Source organism: Galleria mellonella, unplaced genomic scaffold (assembly GCF_026898425.1).
Source record: "Galleria mellonella isolate WM207_F2 unplaced genomic scaffold, CSIRO_AGI_GalMel_v1 utg171, whole genome shotgun sequence".
Taxonomy (NCBI): Eukaryota; Metazoa; Arthropoda; class Insecta; order Lepidoptera; family Pyralidae; genus Galleria; species Galleria mellonella.
This window is the reverse complement of record NW_026442014.1, coordinates 4406576-4430742: the sequence shown is the minus strand read 5'-3', so window position 1 is coordinate 4430742 and position 24167 is coordinate 4406576. Positions and strand designations below refer to the sequence as shown.

The 24167-nt window shown below is 31.3% G+C and overlaps 1 long non-coding RNA gene across 5 annotated transcripts in view; it reads right to left on the bottom strand.

Moving 5' to 3' along the window:
- Positions 1–6879: 6879 nt before the first annotated feature.
- The window catches only part of LOC128200224 (uncharacterized), a 142042-nt gene continuing 124754 nt past the window's right edge, over positions 6880–24167 (bottom strand). For all 5 annotated transcript variants that reach the window (XR_008252621.1, XR_008252622.1, XR_008252623.1 and 2 more), the window contains one exon: positions 6880–7613. This is a non-coding gene — a long non-coding RNA (uncharacterized LOC128200224). The remainder of the gene's footprint in view (positions 7614–24167) is intronic.

Below are 24167 nucleotides of genomic sequence, written 5' to 3'. Positions count from 1 at the left end.
AATTAGACATTTCACAAATTATTTTTTTTAGTAAATGTAAATGGAATAGTAACCGCGCCTGCGCTATCGGTATACGATGGCGGCGTACCAGTAAAGGATGATACATGAGGATGAAGCAGATTAATTATTATGATAAATACACCAGGAATTCAGCACAATGATTTCCAGGGAGACCACGTGGAGGTCGACCTGACAAGGTGTATTGCTAGCAATGAGACTTATAGTCTGCATTACTAACAATCCGTTCCTCTTCCAGAGGTCGACCTGTTAGGGTATATTGCTAGCAATGACTCTGTCAGATCTCATTAGTAACGATCCCTTTCCCCCATTTCACAAATTAACTAAAGAGGCATTTCTAGAAAAATCCACGAAAAATACCAAATTCTCACTGGCAAAATTCCTTTCTAATACGTTTTCAATAAAGACCCCCGCGAAAGTCCGTGACATTCCCTTATACTAACTTAACGCTCAATGCTTCAATTATATGAATGAATGTTAAACAAAAATTTCTACTTGGCCGACATCAAACGAATACTTAAACGTTTTGCACGGATACTTTGACAAATTTAATGTAACCTTAAATCGAGGTGAATGAAAAAATATTTATACACAAGATGAGGCTTGAGTAATTTTTCTTTAGTGTCTTCAAAGAGATTTTGTATGTGGAAATCATATCAAAAGTGATTTTAAGCACTCGAAATCATCTTGGAACTGTTATTCGCAATGTCAACTGAGGGAGGCAATTGGCTGTTCAAATATTTGATTGCCAAAATTATTTTAACAAGCTGAGTAATAAAAGAAAGCGTTACGGCATTTAATACCCCGAAGACCGTAAAGGTTGTGGGTTCGAGCCGAGTGTATACGTAGCACCAAATATTATACCATCATCTTTATCGACTTTTATTTGATTAGAATTAATCTATTTAATTAAGCTACTATTACTATGTCATTACCATTACATATATTAGTCACACACGACTACCAATAGTAAAAGATTGAAGGTTTTGAAACTTCTGGTAGTAATATTAACGTGGTTGTTGGCAGTCACAGAATTAAACAAAATAATTGTAATCAAATAAGCAGTGAATGTAAATATATCCTTTCAGATAATGATATAATTTTCCAAATCGGTTTAAAACTGATGGAGTTATGAGATAACAAACATAAAAAAATTAAAGAAATTAAATTAATAATTAAATTATCTATCTATCTATCTATCTAAAGATGCAACCGAATTAAGAACAATTCGGTTACATTTTTAATTTTTAAACAAAGAAGGTTCTCCTTCTTCGTTTTGTAGTTGGTTTTAAAAAGTGAATACCCCTTAATCTTCGATAATGCATAAAATTGTTAACAAATAAATGTAATTTAAATACGGAAAAATTTAATGGGCGATGAAAAACTTGAATTTTCTTTTCCAATTTCTTTTTTTGCTTAAAGTTGATTTAAACCAACATTTCAACTCGATACGATTAGGAATTGATAAGAGGCACTCTCTACCACGCACAACCACGCCATTTAATTAACTCCCAGCAACAGTATTTCTAAATTGATAATACAAGAAAAGAACATATTGTTTTTTAAAAAGCCGTCAGCACACCTGCGATTCCTCCTGTGTTGCGAGTGCTCATGGGTGGCGATAGTCACTTACCATAAAGTAAGCCGCATGTTCTTTTGCCCTCTGAGTTGTATATATATACATAAAAAAAATCCTAACATATAATTAGATAAACGAATGTATAAAAACTGATCTTATAATAGCTCAATATTCATTTTATGTATAAAAATAAAGACACGATAATACCATAAAGTTTAGAAAATGAACAACATTGTTCTAATAGCGTGCTCAAGGAACGCTTTAATACGGAACACGATTGCAATTGTCAACACTATTACGACGAGAAAAAAGTACGCTAAAATTCCATTAGCTTTAATACCGAAATTCTTTTGAGTTGATACCAAGCAATGTCCTTTTAAAACTCGCCATCTTTCTATTAAACACCAACATGAAGATTACTATCAGAGCAGCGAAACGGCGATATTGCCAGCGGTTTTCATAAAGAAATTTTAATGTAATAAGCTTTCTTTGTGAGCAGGTATTTCAAAGGCTTTTAGTTTATTATCCTAGGTTATGAAACTACCGGCAGAGCAGAGCTTAAAGTGTTGCAATGAGTGGTCTAAGTTACAGACTAAGTTACTAATATCCTATTGCAAAAGTAACTTATATTAGAATCAATATTAATCCTAAAATTACCTCATTTTCTATCTATTCCAAAAAGACTATACAATTAGGGATTTTTTTTATAAAGGATCATACAAAATAATAATATACGTATAAAGTTTTTCAGTAGTAGAAACTCCAGTCTCCATTCTTAATAATATAGAAAGTGAAGATTAGCAACGCTACGTCTGACGGGTCACTTGTGCAAATGGGTGTACCTCAAGGATCTATTCTCGGTCCATTTTTATTCCTAGTTTACATTAATGATCTCCCATATGCCATGCAGGATAGATGCGGCATAGTATTGTTTGCAGACGATACTTCATTGATTTTTAAAGTTAATAGAATGACTAATAATTATGACGATGTAAATAGTGCTTTGCGGCGTCTCCTGCACTGGTTTACAACAACAATCTTATGTTAAACGCTAAAAAAACAAAATGTGTTAATTTCTCTCTATCTAAAAGTTTTAATACTAATTGCAATATTAAATTAAATGACGAATCTCTCGAATTTATAGAATCTATTGTCTTTCTAGGAATCACACTAGATAATAAAACACAATGGGGTGCACAAATTCAAAGCCTTGCAGCGAAACTAAGTTCAGCAGCTTTTGCCGTGCGTAAAGTTAGACAGTACACTGATACTGATACTGCTAGATTAGTCTATTTTAGTTATTTTCATAGTTTACTCTCTTATGGAATATTACTATGGGGAAAAGCGGCAGATATTAAGAATATATTCATATTACAAAAACGTGCCGTTCGAGCGATCTACTGTATGAAGAGTCGTGACTCATTAAGAGAGAAATTCAAAGAGGCAAATATTCTCACCGTTGCTTCTCAATTTATATATTCAAATATTCTATATGTTCATAAAAATCTTGACTTATTTCCAAAAAACAGCAATATTCATAATATTAATACTAGATTTAAAGACAAACTTGCTGTCCCCAAGTATCGTTTAGAAAAAGTTAATAGGTCTTTTATGGGAATAGGTATAAAAATTTACAATAAGATACCAAAGGATATGTTGGAATTACCCTTAAATAAATTTAAAACATCTGTTAAATCATATTTACTGAGCAAAGCCTATTACTCACTAAACGATTACTTGAATGACGAGTGTGCATGGCAATAGTTGTTCATGCACTGAATTTTCATTTAATGTTAGACATAGACACCTATATAAATATACATTGTAAATAAACTGGCTTTAAAAAAAAAGTAATTCAATTGAGTTTCTTGCCAGTTCTTCTCAATTGGATCTATATACCGAACTGGACGGTAGGGTAAATATAAAATTATAATGTAAAAATTTGACGTTCATAAGCGGCTAAAATGTCCTACATGAATAAATGATTTTTGAATTTTGAATTTTTGAATTTTGAATCATATCACGTTAAATTCCAAACAATTTTCCCATGGAAACCCTCGTGGTTATTCTCGATGAATTTGTCACTATGAGCCAACTGATCTGCTTTCTTCCTTGCTTATGATCCTTCACTAGTACCAGCTGATTTCCTCCAACGTACATCATTCCCTCGTCATCCATAAAAAATGCTCGTTTGAAGCTTCCAATACGCTGCCTTTGTGTAACGAAAGACTTCGTAAACGTTCTTTCCTCAGAAAGCCACAATTATTTTTAATTAATAAATAAATCCCAACCTAAGCCTCTGAATTTAAAAATATTCATATTTGAGATTCAAATTTAAAATTCTAATTTCTCGAACAGTCAATAGTTTTCCGATTGAGTTGTTATCGCTCCGCCTTACAAGGTGACTTTTATCTATTTATTGGTTGTTAATATTTCTCTAAGACACATTAATCACAAACGCTATAAATTCTTAACTGTTTATTTATTTTATTTTATTTTTAAAAATATGACCGAGATAAGTATATGTACAAAGGCGAGCTTAACTCAATTAAAAGTGTTCTTTTTCAGCAAACCCAAACTATGTACCTATTCTTAGTTAAATTTCTTTTGTATTTTTTACAAAATAAACTGGGTATAGCCACTCGCAAAATCTTATAGCTCGCAGTGACGGAGGAAATCCGCGGATTTATATTTTTCTTATAAAATATGTAGTGTGAATGAAACTGTTTCCTATTATGTGTAGAAAAAGTTATAGCGACTTTATTGATTTTTAACTGTATATCAAATTTATTAATTATATTAGGTAAATTGCGTTACTTAAAAATGTCTAGTACCTATTTACGTAATTATGTTATAAATAGTAATGACTATGTTAGGTACTTAATATTTCGTACTCTAGTAATTTATTTTTTAATTAGTTACATTTAACATGCCTACAAACATTTAAAAGGCCGGCAACGCACAAGCAACTCCTCTCATTGGCGACGATAGGCTTTTTCCATAATGTGGACCGTCAATTCGTGTTTCCATAACAATAAAAAAGTACTAGTTAATTACGAAGTATTATTTATTACCTACCCCATAAGAGATTTGGTGTAAAAATATAAGATACATGGATCTCATTATATACATAAATATAAATAATACGAAGAGAAACACATGACCAGCAGTGGAATGACAATGGGTTGTAATAATAAAAATAAAATTATACAAATAATGCCATTTGATGGCGTTGTATGAAACTAAATCCCAAAATCACTAAGACAAAAGTAAAAGTTTCAATAATAATAAAAAGTAACTCAGATAATATTTCTAAAAATATAACAATTTTCATAATTATAGAAATTCAACGATATTCAACAAGAATTCTTTATAAATTATAGTAACAACAATATATAATGTCATTGTAAACGCGTTTTAAAGCTAAAGAAACTACTAAATTTCATTGATAAAACCAGCGATTAAAATTATCTAAAACTTATAATCCTGTTACTGATTTAAATATGCAAACTATAAATGTTTTGCGCCATCTATAGGTGCATAAGTGTACTTATAAGCGCAAGAGAACAAAGCGTACTTGTTTTGCGTTCCAAAGAATAAACCTCAAAAACTGTCTAACTAACGGACAGTTTCTGAGTACTTCGATAGATGGCAGTAAAAGTATATATTTCCAAATAATATAGAAACAATTTTTATACTTTTTAAATATATATAATTGGACATTGAAAATAATAATTACACAATGAAATGGAACCTATAGATATACCAAATATATAGATATCAATTTTTACTAATTAGATATTTTTTTTAATTCATTGTATTTAATTCGTTATGATCCACCGATAGATCAGCTTCCATTCTCATTCTCACTTGTGTTCCCTAGTGACCTATTGCTAGCAACACACCCTCCAGTCGACCTCCACACAGTCTTCCTAGTTGTGGTTTGCTAGTAAATTCGTCACAATAGGCCAATCGACCTGACTTCATCCTACGTCTTTCATCCCTCTCTGATACCATGTTTCCGTATATCAATAAGCACAGGTGATGTTACCATTTTATTGTCATCTATTAAAAAAAGGACCAGACTGTAACCTCATGTCTAACTTGCAGTGTAATTCAATAACATAGAAGAGGTAGTAATACTCAACATCTTCTATAATTCTAACTAAAGGTGTTGTGCGTGATCATGGGCAACTTACCATCAGGTGAGCCGCATGCTCGTTTGCCCCCTGTGTTGTAAAAAAAATATGTATATAGTAGTAACTATTTTATTATTTAATATATCATTACACTCTGTTTATTGTATTGGGGGAGAAAAGGATTATTAACAATAGGATCTAACTGCCCTATTATTAGCAAAATACCCTATCAAGTCGATATCCACGCGGTTTCATCGTGTTAAATTTTGAATGAATTCGTTACGATGGGCTAATTGACCTGGTTTCATCCTCACCTATCATCCCTCACTGATGTCCATACCCATAACTCAGGCAAAGTTGCCATTCCATTACCAGTTTAAAAAATAAAAACATTTATTGTCCACTGTTGAACGTACATAGGTCTCCCTCATATTACGCCAAACGTAGCGTGAAAAAGCACTTAGTGACGTAACATAATGCGGTCAACCGTTGAGAGTAAATCAATCTTTTTTCGGTTGATCGTATTCATGAACCATATTGTTACTGTGTTTGCTCACAATGTCAAAATCACATGTCGTGGTATAATAAAGAAAGTACAATTCGGCGTCGTTTGCATCCAGCAAGTCCTGTCCACTGTTAAGATCCTCACTCCACTTCGCTTGTTACTTTTTAAAAAAATCATTTGTTTTACCTTCCTTGTTGTTTAATCTACCTACAATCAATACAATGATTACTATAGCATCATTTTATGCATTCGATTGTAAACAAAACTGAACTGAAATGTCTGTTGAAATTGAAAACAATTGAATCCTTATCAACGGTCAGACAAAAGTTAGCATTGTTGTTAGCGGACCCATGAAAATTGTTGTAAATTTGTATTACCATTTAGCTTATTGCTAGTAAAGCAGAAAGTACTTATTACCTATTGGTTTTGTTATGACACCATTGAATTCACCAATGAAGGCTGAAATTACTAGGATGAAGTTATGTCAGTTGATACTTCTGCTCCTCCTATACTCGTATTGTTAGCAATAGGACATTCCCATTAGTGACATACTCTCCCCCCCCCCCCCTCCATACCTACCTTGTAGGTTGTGTAGTATTTCAGAAACATTGAGATGATTAAATCATAAATGATTTAACTATTCCTTATTTATTTATTTTAAAAGGTACATCAACAATGTAAATACAGACATTAATTTTAATTGATATGCAGGGCTTGCATCTTGCTTTTACACCAATTACAGATGTACACAACATTTTCTTAAGTCATCGATTACATTCTTTTTACGGTGAAAGCCCCTTTTTGTAGAAAACCATTGTTTTTATTAATTAAAGCAATTATTAAAGATAGTTTACATTTCTTTTTTATTTTTACCCTCATAAAAGGAACTGCATACTATAGTCTCTCAAATTACCCTTTCATCCTTAAATCATTATAATACAAACAATTATCGATGACCTTCATGGACCTATGATGGGCATTACGTAAATAAGGTCCCGGGTTAAATTCCCGTTCGGGTCAGTTTAGGAAATGAACTTTCTAAATTAACTCTGATCTGGGTGTTCCAAATTGCCTTCATTGTTTAAATTCCGTTCTTCCGTTAAATCTTCGTTGTCTGGTTTCTCAGATAATCTAGTTTGAGGATCAGTCGGTTACTGTAATAAAAAGAGCAGTCCAAAAAAATTTTGTACTGTCGAACATACGAGCACTCAAAGAATTTCTTGAAACGTTTCCTATCTGCACGAATCGTGAGAAAAGTATAAAATTCAACAAAACCATTGTGCCATTTAAGTAAGGTCAAAATAATGTGACAGATAATGATCACAACAAAAATTATCCACCACTCCAACTCCTCAATGACAAATTGCGAAACCTGAAACAGAGATAAAAATTGTATTACTATGAAGACAATCATTTTTCCACGTGGCTTTACGACATTACATTTGTTAACGCGAGCGCCATTTTCTACGCCGGTCGTATTCGTGGTTAAAGCATTTATAACAGCGGCAGATTATGTTTTTAAAGGCCTACAAATAACGTACTCGTATTTATCGTCACTAATTATATTACAACTTAGAATGGTAAACAAGCTGACGGCCCGCCTGATAGAAAGTGTTAACCATCACCTATAAATATGAACAACACTATGGATCTTACAAAATACAAAAAACGAAAAACAAAATTAGAAAGATTATTTACATTATTTACGTGGGAAAAATAAAAAATCCCATGCGGTAATTCTGATTTTATCCCTCCTGTTCTGCAAGAGAGTATTGATGCTGGAGTTTCTAGTCTAGAGTTTCAGGAGGTACGAGATACGTATAGGCATTTTTTTCGTCCATCAATTGCATTTTATGTCGCAAATAAAAAATGCAAAAAGAAATATTTTTAAAAAGAATATACCTGTCATCACTCGGGATGATTGTAAGCATAATAAAAATATTCCATGTATCCAAATTCGTTTTGTCATTTAGATGTCAAGATGGAATAAAAAAAAATTTTATACAGATGTAAACTTCGAAAATATTGCGTATATAATTTTTTTAGCAAACATAAATTTGGAATTCTAGGTAATTAGAACAAGACCTAAGCAATTTATGCTATACCATATTATAATTAAATAAAACGATTTGTAGACTTCCAGCTACATAAAGCAAATTGAATTAATAATAAATAACAATAGACAATAATATTATAACTATACATCTATACATTTAAACTAAATTGAAATCAAAATTTTAAAATAAAAACAAACTACCACTGTGTGTTGTATCTCAACAACGACGCACCTTGGCTTCTAAAAATAAAAAAAAAAAGTACCCATACCGAACATATAGTTCGAAATATTTCTAGAAACTTTAACGGAATCATTTGGTTTTGCGCAGTAGGAAAAATCTAATAGGTTTACTCTTTTAAACGTACAGCAAGTCTTTTTCAAGATCGTGCAATGACTCATGGTTAGTTATAGACAGTTTTATGTATACTGCCTCCAACGAATTAGATCAGTGATAGCTCAAAGGTGACCTTGGCCTGACCAGGGGCAATCAGGTCAATTCAGATTCATTACGAAACATTATTAGGAGATCGCGATGTTACCATATTTAATGAAATCTTCCTTGAGCGATTAGGCAAATCTCTAAATATGTTTAATTTTAATTCCCATTTAAATTAATTGCCTTCGAACTTTCGGTTTTTGCGCAATTGATCCTTTTTCTTTGCTGCTACCTACTTTTTTTATGTAACTTAAAATGACACACAAGCTACACCATCCACCTAATTGAAAGTGGTGGGGGAAGAGGTTTGTTAGTAATGGGGTCTAACAGCTCCATTACTAGCAATATACCTTATCAGGTCGATTTCCACGCGGTTCCTCCTGGAAATCATCGTGGATAATTCTTGTCGAATTCTTGACGATGGGTCGACTGACCTGCCTTCATCCTCACCAATCATCTATCACTGATACCTCGCTAGCGTCTACCGATAGTGTATACATATAGATAAAAAATTTAAAGTGGTAACTATCGCCTTTAGACATGAACAGTACCATGGACATATCAGGGTATACTGTGTCGCCCACGATACCCTTCATAAGTTACCTAATAAAGTGAAAATTGAAGTCTTTTTTATGATTATTCATCATCATCATCATCATCATATAAACCATTAACTGTCCACTGCTGAACATAGGCCTTACCCATAGACTGCCATAATGAACAGTCATGAACCACCTATATCCACTGACTCCCTGGAATGCATTTGAGGTCATCGTTCTATCCAATAGGGTGTCATCCTACACTGTATTTGACTGTACAGGGTTATCACCCAAAAACCTGTCTTCCCCTTTTTTATTATTATTTCGAAAATAATTCTATCTAAAGCTACAATTTCCTTTTACAAGTTCGCGTAAATTTGTAAAGGGGAATTCAATCTTTTAATGAATGGAAATTTAAGAAAAATCTTTACTCAGAATTGAATGTTTCGAGTACATTTTAATATTTTGGACGCAGACTTCTTTTTATAATTATTTTTTTTTTTTTTTATTATTCAATAATATATCAGTGCAATAAAGCACAATAAAACTTTGTATAAATGGCGAGCTTAATGCCATACGGCATTCTCTACCAGCTAACCATTAGTTCAATGATGTATCTAATCATGAATTCGTTTTATTATATTATTTTAATTATAGAGTGAATATCAATATACTTTTATGTATTTTATTTTTCCACTTTTGAGTGACAACCAAAAAAGATTCAGCCGACCCCAATCACAAATCTACTTTTTTCCCTCACCAAGAAATTATCACCGCGCCAAATATATTTGACCTTAGCGTGACTTTAACATCTAAGTACCTACACAACACGTATGACATTGCCAAAAAAACTCTAAGTAAAAACACACAAGCATTCTTTGTGTACGTCTAGCCAACGACCTTCGGAGTGATATACGGCTTTTTAGCCGTAAAAAATGCCGTCCAGTGAATTTACCTAACTTTTTGTCGGCAATTCTAAGAACGACCGACCTAAAACCTTAGGTAATACATTCCAGATTGGAATTATAGCTTCGATATAAAAGTTTAGATGCCATAATTTGGGTAGATAAAGATCCGTGGACTGATCTACGTGTTTCGCACAGTTTCTATGTTGAAAATGGAACTAATATATTTGTCTTTCTAAGAATCCATTATGAAAGCGTGATTTAAAGAGAAATTGTACACCAAGTGATGTAATCTTATTAATAGAGATTAAAGAGGTCTTAGAGAAGTAAAAGTCGAAGTACCTATAAACAGTACAAGGCCACGGGTTACCCTATTTGCATAAGTTTGTAAATATTTGTGTCTATGTTACATGAGTCCAATTTTAAGTCTGCAGTCCACTGTAAGAGGAGAAGTAAATAGCTTTCAACTGCTTATATGAACAAAGTAAACAAAAAAATATATTGTACTCACTATAAACTAGAAAAGAAGTCTCCAATGTCAAAGATAATAACAAAATATTTTTTTATACATATACTTTATTCGACCGCATCTTTATCTTACGGACATCATTATACTAGTTGGTAACATTATTTGCGTAAGTAAAAAATAAATAAATAAATAAAAATCAGAATATCTTTAAAATTTTTTTTTCTATCATGAAATATAAGATGACATATTTATTTTAGCGAATGAAAACTCACTTACTTCGCTCTCCCCGCGCTTCTGTTTCTCTTTCGTGGTGTAAAAAGAATATCAATGTACCACAAATATTATATTTAATTAAAAAACAAATATTTTTTTCTCTCACTGCACGATCTCTGTCAGAGATAAGCTTACCCCTGCTAACAAGTTGTTAAAATAATCGCTGTATCTTTTTTTTTGCAAGTCCAATAAAAAAAATTATAATAAATAAAAAAAAACTATTAAACAAATTGGAATCAAATAATAAAAATAATATATATAAATATATAAAAATATTGGAACTTTATGTGCAATACTATTTTTTTTTTATAGTTTCGATCTGGAACACGGGCATTACTTTAGAAGAGGCGTAAAAGCAATATTTGTTTGTTGGTATTAAAAAATAAGTAGGTAGTGTGATTTGATGAACTACCAGCACGTACACACAATCCTTGAGCTTACATTTTTTTTATTCGTTCTTTGAATTTAACGGTATCTAATAATAAATCATACATAATATTTGTACGGTCATTTTTATAGAGCTACCGATAAAAATTTTGTCAATGAATTGAAAAGTATAAGATATAGTACGAATTTTACGAGAAGACAACATATCTTTAATAGATGAAAATAGAATGGTAACCCTCTGTGGGCTATCGGTATACACTGACCAGTAAGAGATGATGAATGACAAAGCAGGTCAGGTCCATCGTGATGAGTTCATTTAGATTAATCATGATAGTTACCAGGAGGAACCGTGTGGAGGTCGACCTGCTAGGGTATATTGTTAGTAATGAACTGTTAGATATCATTACTAACAATCCCTTTCCCCTTGTCTACATTATCTTTATTCCTTGTCTGACTGTTGCTATACAAGAGTAAAGTAAATAATAATTTACTACTAGTTTTTAACCGTGACTTCGTCCGCGTGATCGGGATATGTTTACTGACCGGGGTAAAGGTAGCCTACATACTTTCTATCCTATATAGTACGTACACAGGCACAGGCTCAGGATAGGCGAGAGTGGAAACGGTTGGAGGAGGCCTTTGCCAAATGGCAAACAGATCTTCAAAAAATAAGTAAGAAACAATTATTAGAATAAGTTATTTTAAATTTTTTATTTTTTATTTTTTTTATTTTATGTTTGTTTTTAATGTACCAAGTTGATCTGAATAAACATATAATTCACTTTGAAATTTCTGTAAGCCCATGACTGTATATTTTTATGTGCAATAAATCTTTATTATTATTATTATTATAAAGGCTATATTATTATAGTACGTGCACACCAAATTTCATAGTGATTAGACGCTATAAGGTAACAAACATACTCACTTTCACATTTATAATATTAGTAATGATATGAAAAAACTTCAGAGGTTACGATTTCGAATCTAGCTAGGCCCAAACTTTGATTTTAATAACAGTCTAAATTGAATCACATAAATTTATTCTAGATCAAGTATCAATTTAAACTTTCGACAAAATCTTTGGTAATAACAATAATTTAACATTGTGTTCCTCATAAACTAAATATAATAAATTATTCTATATATATATTCTAATCTGTAAGAACATCCCTTCGGATAAAAAAAAAAACAATCTTCCAAATCGATTTATAACTGACGGTGTTATGAGATATCAAATATAAACCATATACAACCTAATTAGGAGCCTCCTTTTTTTAAAAGTCGGTTAAAAATCGTATAATTTTTCTCCATCACGATGTTTCAAATAGCTGTCAACCCAATGTTTTTTTTTTTTTATACAACTTAGAATGGCAAACAAGCTAACGGCCCACCTGATGTAAAGTGGTAACCGTCGCTTACAGACATGAGCAGTATTATGAACATAATAGAGTATACTGTTTTGTCCATGATGCCCCCCATGCGTTGCCATGCCTGAGGACTCAGGTGTTAATCCTCCGTACCCAGTAAAGTCACGCCATATCCCACCCTTCAAACTGAAATACAGCCATGCAAACACAACTGCTTTACGGTTGAAACACGAATGGGACAGAGGTACCCAAGCAATCAACTTTTGTACAAACTCTCCCTCTGATGTAAGATTATATTCAAGAACATATAAGTTTTCTTTCTTTATCCGCTTATTATGTATGTCCGCTTTATACAGTAAATAAAACAAGTCTAACGATCTGATATCGATTAATAGAAGAATCGATTTCTTGAACCAAAAGCATTGATTTTTTTAAATCGATTTATGCAGTGAAACAATTCAGCATATAAATATATCACTCTACAAAACCGAAATTAGATTTTTTCTGTTTGTAAGAACTAATTTTTTTTTACAGATACTTGAATATACCCAAACACCACCTTATCGCCAAGAAATCCTAATAAAAATATTCGAATACCACTGCTCATTAATCACATATTCATTTCTTACTTCCTCCATTTTCATCATTTGTCTCGTGCACGCGTCATCGATCAATCGATCAATCGATCTTATTTCTTTGTAAACAAACGTGCAATACCCACTTAAGAAGATCATGAACTTAACATTGTAATTTATTAATGAAAATCGATAACATGTTAGGTTAACAGGTTTCCATTATAAGCTGTAGGTATTTTTGATCTTCTGTCACAAAACAAACATATTTTATATTATATTTATAAATATGATACTTATATAATTTTGACCCTTAAAATTAAAATTATGTTTATCATGTTAGTTTTTTTACTAGCCACTTTTCCATTCGAATCGAAACATCGTATTTTTGCTTTATGTCAGAAATAGGTAACAAGCTGGTCAGATATCGCAAAGTACTCCAAACTAAATGAACCTATATAATATGGACTTGAACTATTTAAATGAATGAATAAATGAAAAATTGTTTTTTAATCTGTATCATTCTTTGAAGAGTCAAAAAATGACACAGATTACAAAGTTCAACAAACTTTTTTATAAAATAATACTACACGTTCTTCTAAAAATCTTTCCCTTATGACTCTTTCTCATTCTACTAAATTTTAACACAATTCCTTAACTGTTTCCAGCATTAAGTTATGCAATTCATTACCTATTGTTAATAGAAGTGCAAATTCCATTGATGCTTTCAAACGACAAGTGAAAGATTATCTTCTCTCTATCTGATTGGTACTTCATTTGATAAATTGTCATTCTTTATTTGTGTATTTTTTATTAAGTATTAATTATTTATTTTATATTATTTTTTTATTCTTTGACCTGTAATTATATATAGCTCATATTTATCATATATCTTTTTTACTTTATCCGAGCAGTCAGTACTTTATATTATTCTCAATTTCGTGTATAATATAGTATATGTCATTTATGTGTAAGTATATTTATTATTTATATATATTTATTCGTTTATATATGTAATTTTAGTATATATGTATGTCAATAATTACTAGTACCGCGTTCGAGTATTCTGGCACTTCCCTATGGTTTACTGGGAGAGAATGCTTTTAGTATTAAGTCCGTCATGTACACATATTTGTACTAATGAATAAATAAATAAACAAAATATATGTAAAGGTTTATATATTGTATATAGTTCATAATTTTATTTTTTTAATTTAATATTAGGTACTTATAATTATTTTCCTTAATGTTTCACGCTGTTAACTTTCTTAATTACATAATATTATCATACCTACTTGTACAACAATTAGTCCATTACCCTGAGGTTGTCTTGAAAAGATAGCTTTCAGCAATAAAACCGCCTTGCTGTACTTATACAACTGTATCGTTACATTTATTAATTGTCTTGATTATTCCCTATATTGCATAACGCAAATAAAGTATACTCATTCAATAAGGAACGTTAATATCTAAGCCAAATATTTAAACCAGGAAGAGATTATGCATAGAAACCGAAATGTGAAAAACCTATAAAACTACTATTAAAGCACATGACATCATGCGTTTGACAACAAGGAAAATTTTTAGACAGAAGTAATGTGTGTATGTGAAAAAAGAAAAAAAAATAAGTATTTAATTACTTAAGTCATACCTATTACTATTATGTACTTTATAAATGATGATCTAATGACCTGCAAGTCAACTGTCTTGCAGATAAAGCTGCCAGCGTGTTGAAGTATAAAGCTGGCCATTGCAGGCGACATAATTTTTATATTAAAACGCCTGTATACCTGACATTTTTTATAGAATATATCTTCTAAGAATATATATTATTCCGTCCATGTCCGTATGGTACCAGCATAGAATAGGCCACGCCTTCCTTTCCTGTAAGTGCCGTAAGAGGCGACTAAGGATCCTTATGGTTGAGAAATTGGCAACAGCATCCCTCTTAAAATATAACCAAAAGCCAAACTGCGATTGCCAATCCGCCTGCCAAGCGTGACAACTACTAGCAAAACTCCCCTTATGAGGAAGGCTTGTGCTCAGCAGTGAACAGTTAACGGCTGAAATGATGAAAATGAACTAAATTTTTTATCATTTTTCAACAGTCGTGTATGAAAAAAAAACGGAAAAATAGAAAAAGGTAGTCCAGTATCAATTCTACTATAATGTTCAGATTAAGAAACAATTAGCTAAACAACCTATATCGCCTATCCTACTGAAATAGGAGATATTCTGTTGTCACAAGTGAAGCTAAGGAAATTGCTAAGTAGTTACGTTATAAAATAAAAGTAAATCCAATTTAAATTCCCTTAAAGCTAAAGAAAAAATAAAAAATAACCTACATAAAAAAAAATTAAAAAACGTTTATTCAAAAGACTAATTCAACAACATACAGTTATTAGCACAAAGAGTACCGCAAAAGCGCTCATTTCAGTTAATTAACATTTTATTAATGATCAAATTAATTAATGCACGTTCATACAGGCGGCAATTGAAAGCTTGCTAAGGGCCGTTCCATGTCGTGACTGATTAACCCATAAATCCGACAAAGCTAGGTTTAATACGATACCATTAACTAGTGGGTATTATCCTTGCCTCCTACAACACTAAACGACCTTAGGGATGTCTAAAATTGTATAATTTATTGATTTTTTATTATTATTATTCAATCACATAATTATTATAAATATTAATGAAATTTAAAATTGTTTTGCGAGATTGGGTAAACTTATAATTTGTCTTTAATTATTCCTGATCCTAGAAAATAGTGTTGCAATAACAAACTAAAATTTTAAATAAGTACGTAGAATAGTTTTTTTTTATTTTATAACATTTATGAATATATATGTTTATTTTATAATTAACTATCTAATAATTGATATATTTTTTTTTTATTTCAGGTATTATTTAACACATGATATATCTCATGCTTTTAATATAATCACAGGAACGAATACTTGATCGAACTTTACGATCAAAATGCATCAACTGCCAACCCTGGACTCTTGAAGAGGTGTGAAAATGACAAGTTACCGAGCGACGTAATAGCACACAAGTTCACAATTAATCCGGTACTTCATAACAAGGATCATCATACATATTCAGCTAATGTTTTCTGTCAATCACATCTATTGTTCATTTGACGCAAATTGCTCTGTGTAGGCTCTCCAAGGCATAAAATTAAGACGATTATTGTGTGCAGTTAAATCCACCAGCAAGGCTATGTGTGGTCGCGCAGCGTTATTTAGTTCATGGAAGACATTTACGTTCAACTTACACAATTTTATCACTTTGCATGCGTTGTATTAAATTGTTAAAAACATTAAACTGTTGGCTGGGAGAGAACTCTATTAAGGATTAAGTACGCTTTTGTACCAAACATTTTTTTTTGTAATGTGGTCAATAAAGAATAAATAAATAAATTAAATTAAAAACCGGACATTGTATTTTTTCTGTGCAACACTTAGAATGGTAAATAAAATGACAGCTCGTTTGATAGTAAGTGGTAACCGTCGCCTATAGATATGAGAAGCACTATGAACATCATATATTGTAACGCGCACGGTATTTTGTTCTTATATTGCCATTCTAAAAGACTATAGTATTATACTTCCGTACTCTGTAATTTCTCTGTCATATACTATTCTTCAAAATGGGGGGAGGGATTGTTAGTAATGTGAAATAAGGTCAGGTTGACCTCCACGCGGTTCCTCCTGGAAACCATTGTGGTTAATTCTAGTGGAATTCGTCACGATGAGCTAACCTTTTCATCTTCACCTATCATCCCTCATTGGTGTCCCACCAATTGTGATTAACGGCTATATTTCGATTTGAAGAGTGATCAAGTTTCAGTATAACAATTAAATTAAAGTACAGAGGCATAACACCTCAATTCTCACAAATGACAACACATAAAGGGTGCCATGGCTGATACAGTATACTCTGTTATGTCTTAGGTGCTGTTCAAGTCTATAGACGACGGTTACCAGTTTCCATCAGGTTGGCCATCAGCTGATTTGCTATTGTAAGTTGCATAAGGAAATTCTTTAATATATTTTATTATTGACAACTAATTATAATTAAAAGTCACATAAAAAACCGACTTCAGTTATTTTGATCTCACGATGAAACTACTAAACAGATTTTTATTAAATTTCTATTGAGCCAATCTATAAGTATAACCTTTCAGATAAAAAAAAAATATTTTTCCAAATCGGTTTAGAACTCACGGAGTTATGAGGTAACAAACATAAAAAAAATTAAACAAAATTGAGAATTTCCTTCTTTGGTCTGTTGAAAATAACAATATCCCATAGATTATAGCTGTATCTATTCGATAAAAAGTAATTCAATGTACTTACGTTAAAACTTTGTATATCAATTTGTAAACTTCCAAACAAAACGAGTTATAAAAAAAATATGTATTATTATTGTAATTATTTATATTTATAATAAGTTTACTATTGTAATCTTTTGGAGGAAACAATAAAGAGTATCTATCTATCTATCTGTCTATATATTAAAATCAAAAAAATATACAAATTAATTCAAGTGACAGCGGTACGCCTACCTCTTTTCATATTATATTAAAATGTGTTAAGAGAAATATGGGTATATAGTGTATTACGTTCACCATAACGGTAGACGTCGAAAAACGCCTACGATTACCCCATTAGATATTACAGTCGTGAGTATATTTAGTTATTTATTTTATTATAGGTATCCAATACTATCATGGTGTACATTCACATAAACACTACTATATACAGATACGTTATTATGATAGTAAAGTGTAGATGATGTGAAAACCGCTCGACTCCAAGGCCCCACGTTCGTTACTGCTGACCACTGAGTTAAATATATAGAGCAGTTGTATAAAATCTTATCTTACTAATATATTAATAAGAAAAATACGAGTAGAAGCCAAAATAATATATTTTAAAATTTTTGTCTGTGTATTTGTTCCCGGATCATACAAAAATAATTAGACTTAATTGAATGGTTTTCACAATTTCCGAAGGCATATAACAAATAGAATGCACTTTTTCTATACATTTCATCTTTAGAATTTATAGTAAAGAAGACGAGATAACCTTATGGAGTTTTCCAAAGATAAAATCATACAATAACATTAGTAAATCTAATTAGTTGAGAACTTATAATTTCCATATATCTGTTGGGTACAAATCATCAATCTATAGAACTTATACTGATTATAATTATCGTAAATGATACTTTATCATAATTTATTGAGTAAATTTTAAATATTTTATTGCTTTTTGTATTTACCCATTAAATTTATAATTACTGGCAATTTTACAGTCTGATTATAATAACGGTTTTTCTTAGTATTATTGACAGATAATAATATACAGTTGTTGGTTTTATGCTACGAAGTATTCAGTGTGCTAAGATAGTATAAAATCTACTTGTGCCCCAAATTTTATTTAAAATCGTTCAATAATTTTTGCATGAAAGAGTAACAAACTTTCACTTTTATAACGTTATTAATATTTGATTTGAAGAAGGCAAATACCTCTCCCAGATTCTTCGTCATCTTCCACTTTTTATCTTTTTATTTATTGCCTTTCAAAATATCGAACTATTAAATTGCCCCCTCTATTAGATACAGATCTCAGTGTTACTAACCTTCCAAGAGGCATTCGTGATTAGAGCCGCCAATCAACGCTATCGAACATAACATAAGATTTATAGAGTTTGTGTAAATTATATCTTTATATGATTTTTTATTGTTTTCTTAATAATATGTAGCAGCTATATTCTTAATAGTTTCATATGAGACAAGCCTTGTTTTTCATAGACCTTACCTACGACTTCGATGCGTGACTGGAACGTTGACTGGCCAGGATAAAAGTAGCCTACGCCCTTCTCCACCCCATATAGTATATGTACACGGGATGAAAAAAGACATAGGCCATTTATAATTAATACTAAACTTATAATTATTATTTACAGCGCTAAGAAGTAACAAACAAACTCACTTTCGCTTTATAATTTTGGTCCTTTGGCGAATTACTTTGTTTCAGATTCGACCCCTCTGAAAAACTTAGAGATAGATAGATAGATAGATACTCTTTCTTGTTTCCTCTATAAGATTACAGTATTAAATTTATTATAAATACAAACAATTATAAGAAAATAATAAACAAAAAATAAATATAATATTTATATTAGAGTTGCTAGCTTTCGAAATCTCATTGAACGAATTTTAGTTGGTAGGTTAATCTTTTAGTTAGTGTCCACAATTCAGCATCATATGTCATGACAAAACGTGAGATAAAAGTATAGAAACTGCATCTTATTAGACGCACTATTTCTATACTTTTGCCTTTAGAACTTGTGGTAAAGTAAACGAGAAAACCTGACGGAGTTTTCCAAAGATAAAATCATACAATGACGTTAGTAAATGTAATGAGAGGAAAATTTATAATTTTTTCATATCTGATGAGGTACAAATCATCGATCTGTGGAACTTATAGTAATTATAATCATAGTAAAATTGATACTTTATTATAATTTTAAGAATTTAAAAAGAAATTTACTTATTTGAGTACTTATCTATTCAATATATAATTACTGCCAATTTTACTATCTAATAATGGTTTTTCTTAGCATTATTGATATAACTATTTATTTATTTTATTTAATACTTTATTATACACAATAGTTATAAAAATATGACAGAGGTAATCAAAAGTACAAAGGCGAGCTTAACTCTGATGGAGTTTTCATCCAGCAAACCCAAAGTGGAAAGGAGCATTAATGTCAGCGGATACAGCAGTGTACAATTTTTAAACAGACAAAATTAAATTAATTACATTATATTTAATCGTACAAATACACATATACATATACACAAATATATACATACATCTATGCATATACTTACACACACATACTCATATACATACAATATACCTACATATATAAATAAATAAATACATGTTCATAGAAATGGAAGATGCTCTTTAAGTCTACTCTTAAAAATATTTAGGCATTGACTCTCACGGATAGATATGGGAAGAGAATTATGTATATTAACATATTTTTTTATATACTATAATAGCTGTATCACGGGACCGTTCACGTAAATCAGTACATAAAATATCTAATATGCTAAGTATATCCCATATAACCAATGCGTGCACCAAATTTCATTTAAATACATTCAGTATAATGTCAGTATACATTCAGTAAAAAAGTAACAAAAAACTATCTATCCATCGTTACAAACTTTCACATATTAAAAATAATAGGATTAACACTAAATGACAATTACGTTAAAAATGTTTAAATATTATTTCGCTGTTCTTACTAATAATATAAATTGGACAATGAGTTTGTTAGTTTCTTTCTTAGCAGCTGCACAAATCGTATTGAAATTTGCTATGTAGACGCAATTAGAAAAGGAAAGACTACTTAGTATTTTTATTATAATCTATCAATATAAGATATATTTAATTTATTTGTATTATTTACAAGACACAAATAATAATACATAGACAGACATACACAAAAAAAATAGATAAAAGAATACATATACAAAAATATATATAAAAAAAAAGAAAAATACATAAAAGAAATAATATAATTTTCCTTTCATGCGTGTGTCATAGTAACACAAAATTTTGCCATCAAAAGATCAAAAGAGCTTGACAGACGGATTGGCAATCGCAGTTAGGTATTAGAGATGTAAAACATCTCTGTTTCTGTGATGTTTTAATAGGGACGCTGCTGCCCATAACTCGCCCTTCCTAATAGGCCTCTTACGACACCCACGGGAAAGAAAGGGGTGGCCTATTCTATGCCGGGACTACACGGCACAAGCTAACAATAAAATAACAAAATTATCAACTGTTTATACAATATATAATAATATACAATATAAATCTAATATAAATAAATTATAAGCTGCAATTTATTTAGTAGCTTTGTTTCTTTGTTTTTCATAGAATCCCATACCTCTCAATGTGCCCAGATACAAGTATACTACATTCCAGGCAACCTATAAACGGACAGTAGCTATTTGCCATAAAAATAAAACCCATGTACACACCATAAAAATGTTTCAACATCCATTACACAAGTATTCTGCCCATTGTATTCCTGTTAATTGTCTAATCGCAGCCACTTTTCCAGTGTTAACACTTTCAATGGTACGGAAGCGGTATTATTGTTACCTATTTGCATGTCATTAATGCAAGCCTTTGCTACTATGATAGAAATCGAGCCTCAAGGTCGCTATAATAGCATTAATTGTGCCGGCATTACATACATATCTAATAGCAGCAAGATAGATGATTATATTCATGCGATTATCTTTTTGTTACCTACGTGTAATGACTTATTTTTCAATCGACTTCAAAAACGAGGAAGTGGTAATTTGACTGCTTTTTTTTTGTGCATTACACGCGATATCGTCGACAGTTCTGTATCGATTTTCATTATTCTTTTTCCAATCGATAAAATTTGATGTCGTAATAGTTTCAATGTTATTTCTTTCAATTCTATATGGACTGAAATACTAAATACTTTTTTCATAAATACAAAAATCTCTTTTAGAGATAAATTCGCCTTTGCTAACATTGTTATTAAAATCTTAACGTATTCTATACGTTTTAATGTCATAAAGAATATATATAATAAAAATAGTTATCATAAAAAAAATTACTGTATGGTCTCGGCATGCAATGGGCCGCCCTTAAGGAAACTTAACGCGACTTAAGGAATTTAATGGTCAAGAAATCGGCAGCAGCATCCCTATTTAAATATCACCAAAATCCTATTACGGTTGCCAACCTGCCTGTCAAGCGTAGCAACTACAGGCAAAACCATCTCTTTATAAGGTAGGCCTATGTTTTTTATTATCCTATGATTTTTGGAATATAACTTTGTAAGTTATTTATATGGTATATTTTTTGTTTGTTAATAAATAAATAAAAAAAAAATTAACCGCAGTTTGGTTTCTGGTGACGTACCAAGATGCGGGCGCGTCCTTCAATCATTAACTTCCTTCTTACGATGCCCACGGTAAGAGGTAACCATTCTATGCCAGGATCATACAGCGAACATATTAGTAAATAGTGAAAATTGAGGTCCCTTTATTTCTACATTCACGTCTTATCATTAATATGTCAACACGATATCGATTAAGACATATATCATTATTATATTTGAATATATTTACGTATATATAAAAAAAATGTATCTTGCTATACATTTTTACATCTCGTTAATATTCATTATGCCTCAAGAAATCACGGCCGTTGGATAATTTATTGACAGTTCAACTAATTTGCACGCTTGTACAATTATTTAATTAAAATATCTCAACAAGTAGATTTCAAAATTACCTTCTTGGCTAAGCTGTACCTATAACTAATTGTTATTACAAACATACCATTTTCCTTCGATACTAATAAACTTTTGTTTGACTTGTAGGTCTCGGCTTAGAATAGGCCACCCCTTCTTTCCCCGTGGGTGTCGTAAAAGGCGACTAAGGTAACCTATGGTCGAGGAATGGGCAGCATCGTCTCTCTTAAAATATAACCAAACTGCGATTGCTAAACGTGGTGACAATTGGCAAAACCCCATATACTATGAGAGAGGCTATGTTCAGAAGTGGACGGTAACGGCTAATACAGTACAGTACGAATGAAGATTAATATCGTCCAAAATAAATAAATAATTATTTCGCATTATTATTAAAATCATCAGTTTAATTAGTAAACGAAAATCTATAAAATCGTATGAGATCGAGTAATAATTTGCCTGATGATGCCTCGTTTAAAGATGAAACACGTGTCGCAAAACATGCGTGAACAAAATGGCAGTCGGAAATTACTGGCTAATAGAGAAGATTTTGGAACTTGTAGTAGTAATAAGCGTGGTCAATATTCGATTGTTGGCAGTCACACACATAGTAATGGTAGCGGAATTAAACAGAATTTGTTTAATAAAATAACTATTAAAATGTCTATGGTACAGTTCACGCCTATAGCCAACCGTTACCACTTTCCATCAGGTGGGCTGTTAGCTTGTTTGCCATTCTAAATTCATGACATTTGGTGTTCCACTGTTGAGCAAAAGGCAGCAATCAACTTCTATTTCTAATGATCATTTACTTCATCTATTTCAAATTAGATTCCAATAAAAGAGAAACAGTATGAAATCATCCATAATCCAATACAATTCTAATTAGAAAACTGCATCTCGAACTTCCTACGCGAATAATTACACACCGGCAAAATAATTTCAAAGCAAAAGGTCACGCTAACCATTCATCATTCTCTAATACATAAAACCAATATATCAAGACCTGAGATTAAATATAAAATCTCTTATTATTCAATTGTTTCGCAAAAAATTCGCGGGGAGTAGAAGACCAAATTTAATTGGTCGTTTAAACGCTTCCCATATTCGCATGCCGACTAAATATTGATTTGATAATTATAATCAGTACTAATCTTTTCCTTCTAATAGATTATTACAACAAACTGTTATTGTTTTTTCCGGAATAGGAAAAAGACTATAAAAAGATAACCTCGTGGTTGGCGAAGATACATGCTCTGGAAAATTCTAGGTGTTTCCGTCTACGCGTAAGCTTCCGATCTGATATCTTTGAAAATATATGTACAATCACCGTATAATAAACAAAGATTAATACCAGAGATTAACGTAGCTTAATTTTAAAATGGATTCAATTACACATACGCACGCACGCATCCACGCACGCACGCACGCCCACGCACAAGCACACACGCTTCGCCACAATTACGCAATCGCCCGTATACTTGTTTGCCACTTTCATGGTATAAAAAAATATTTTGGTTTGAAGGATAAAACATGATAGTGAAAAAAATAAAGCACAAAGGCATAAATACTTAGTGCCGGTA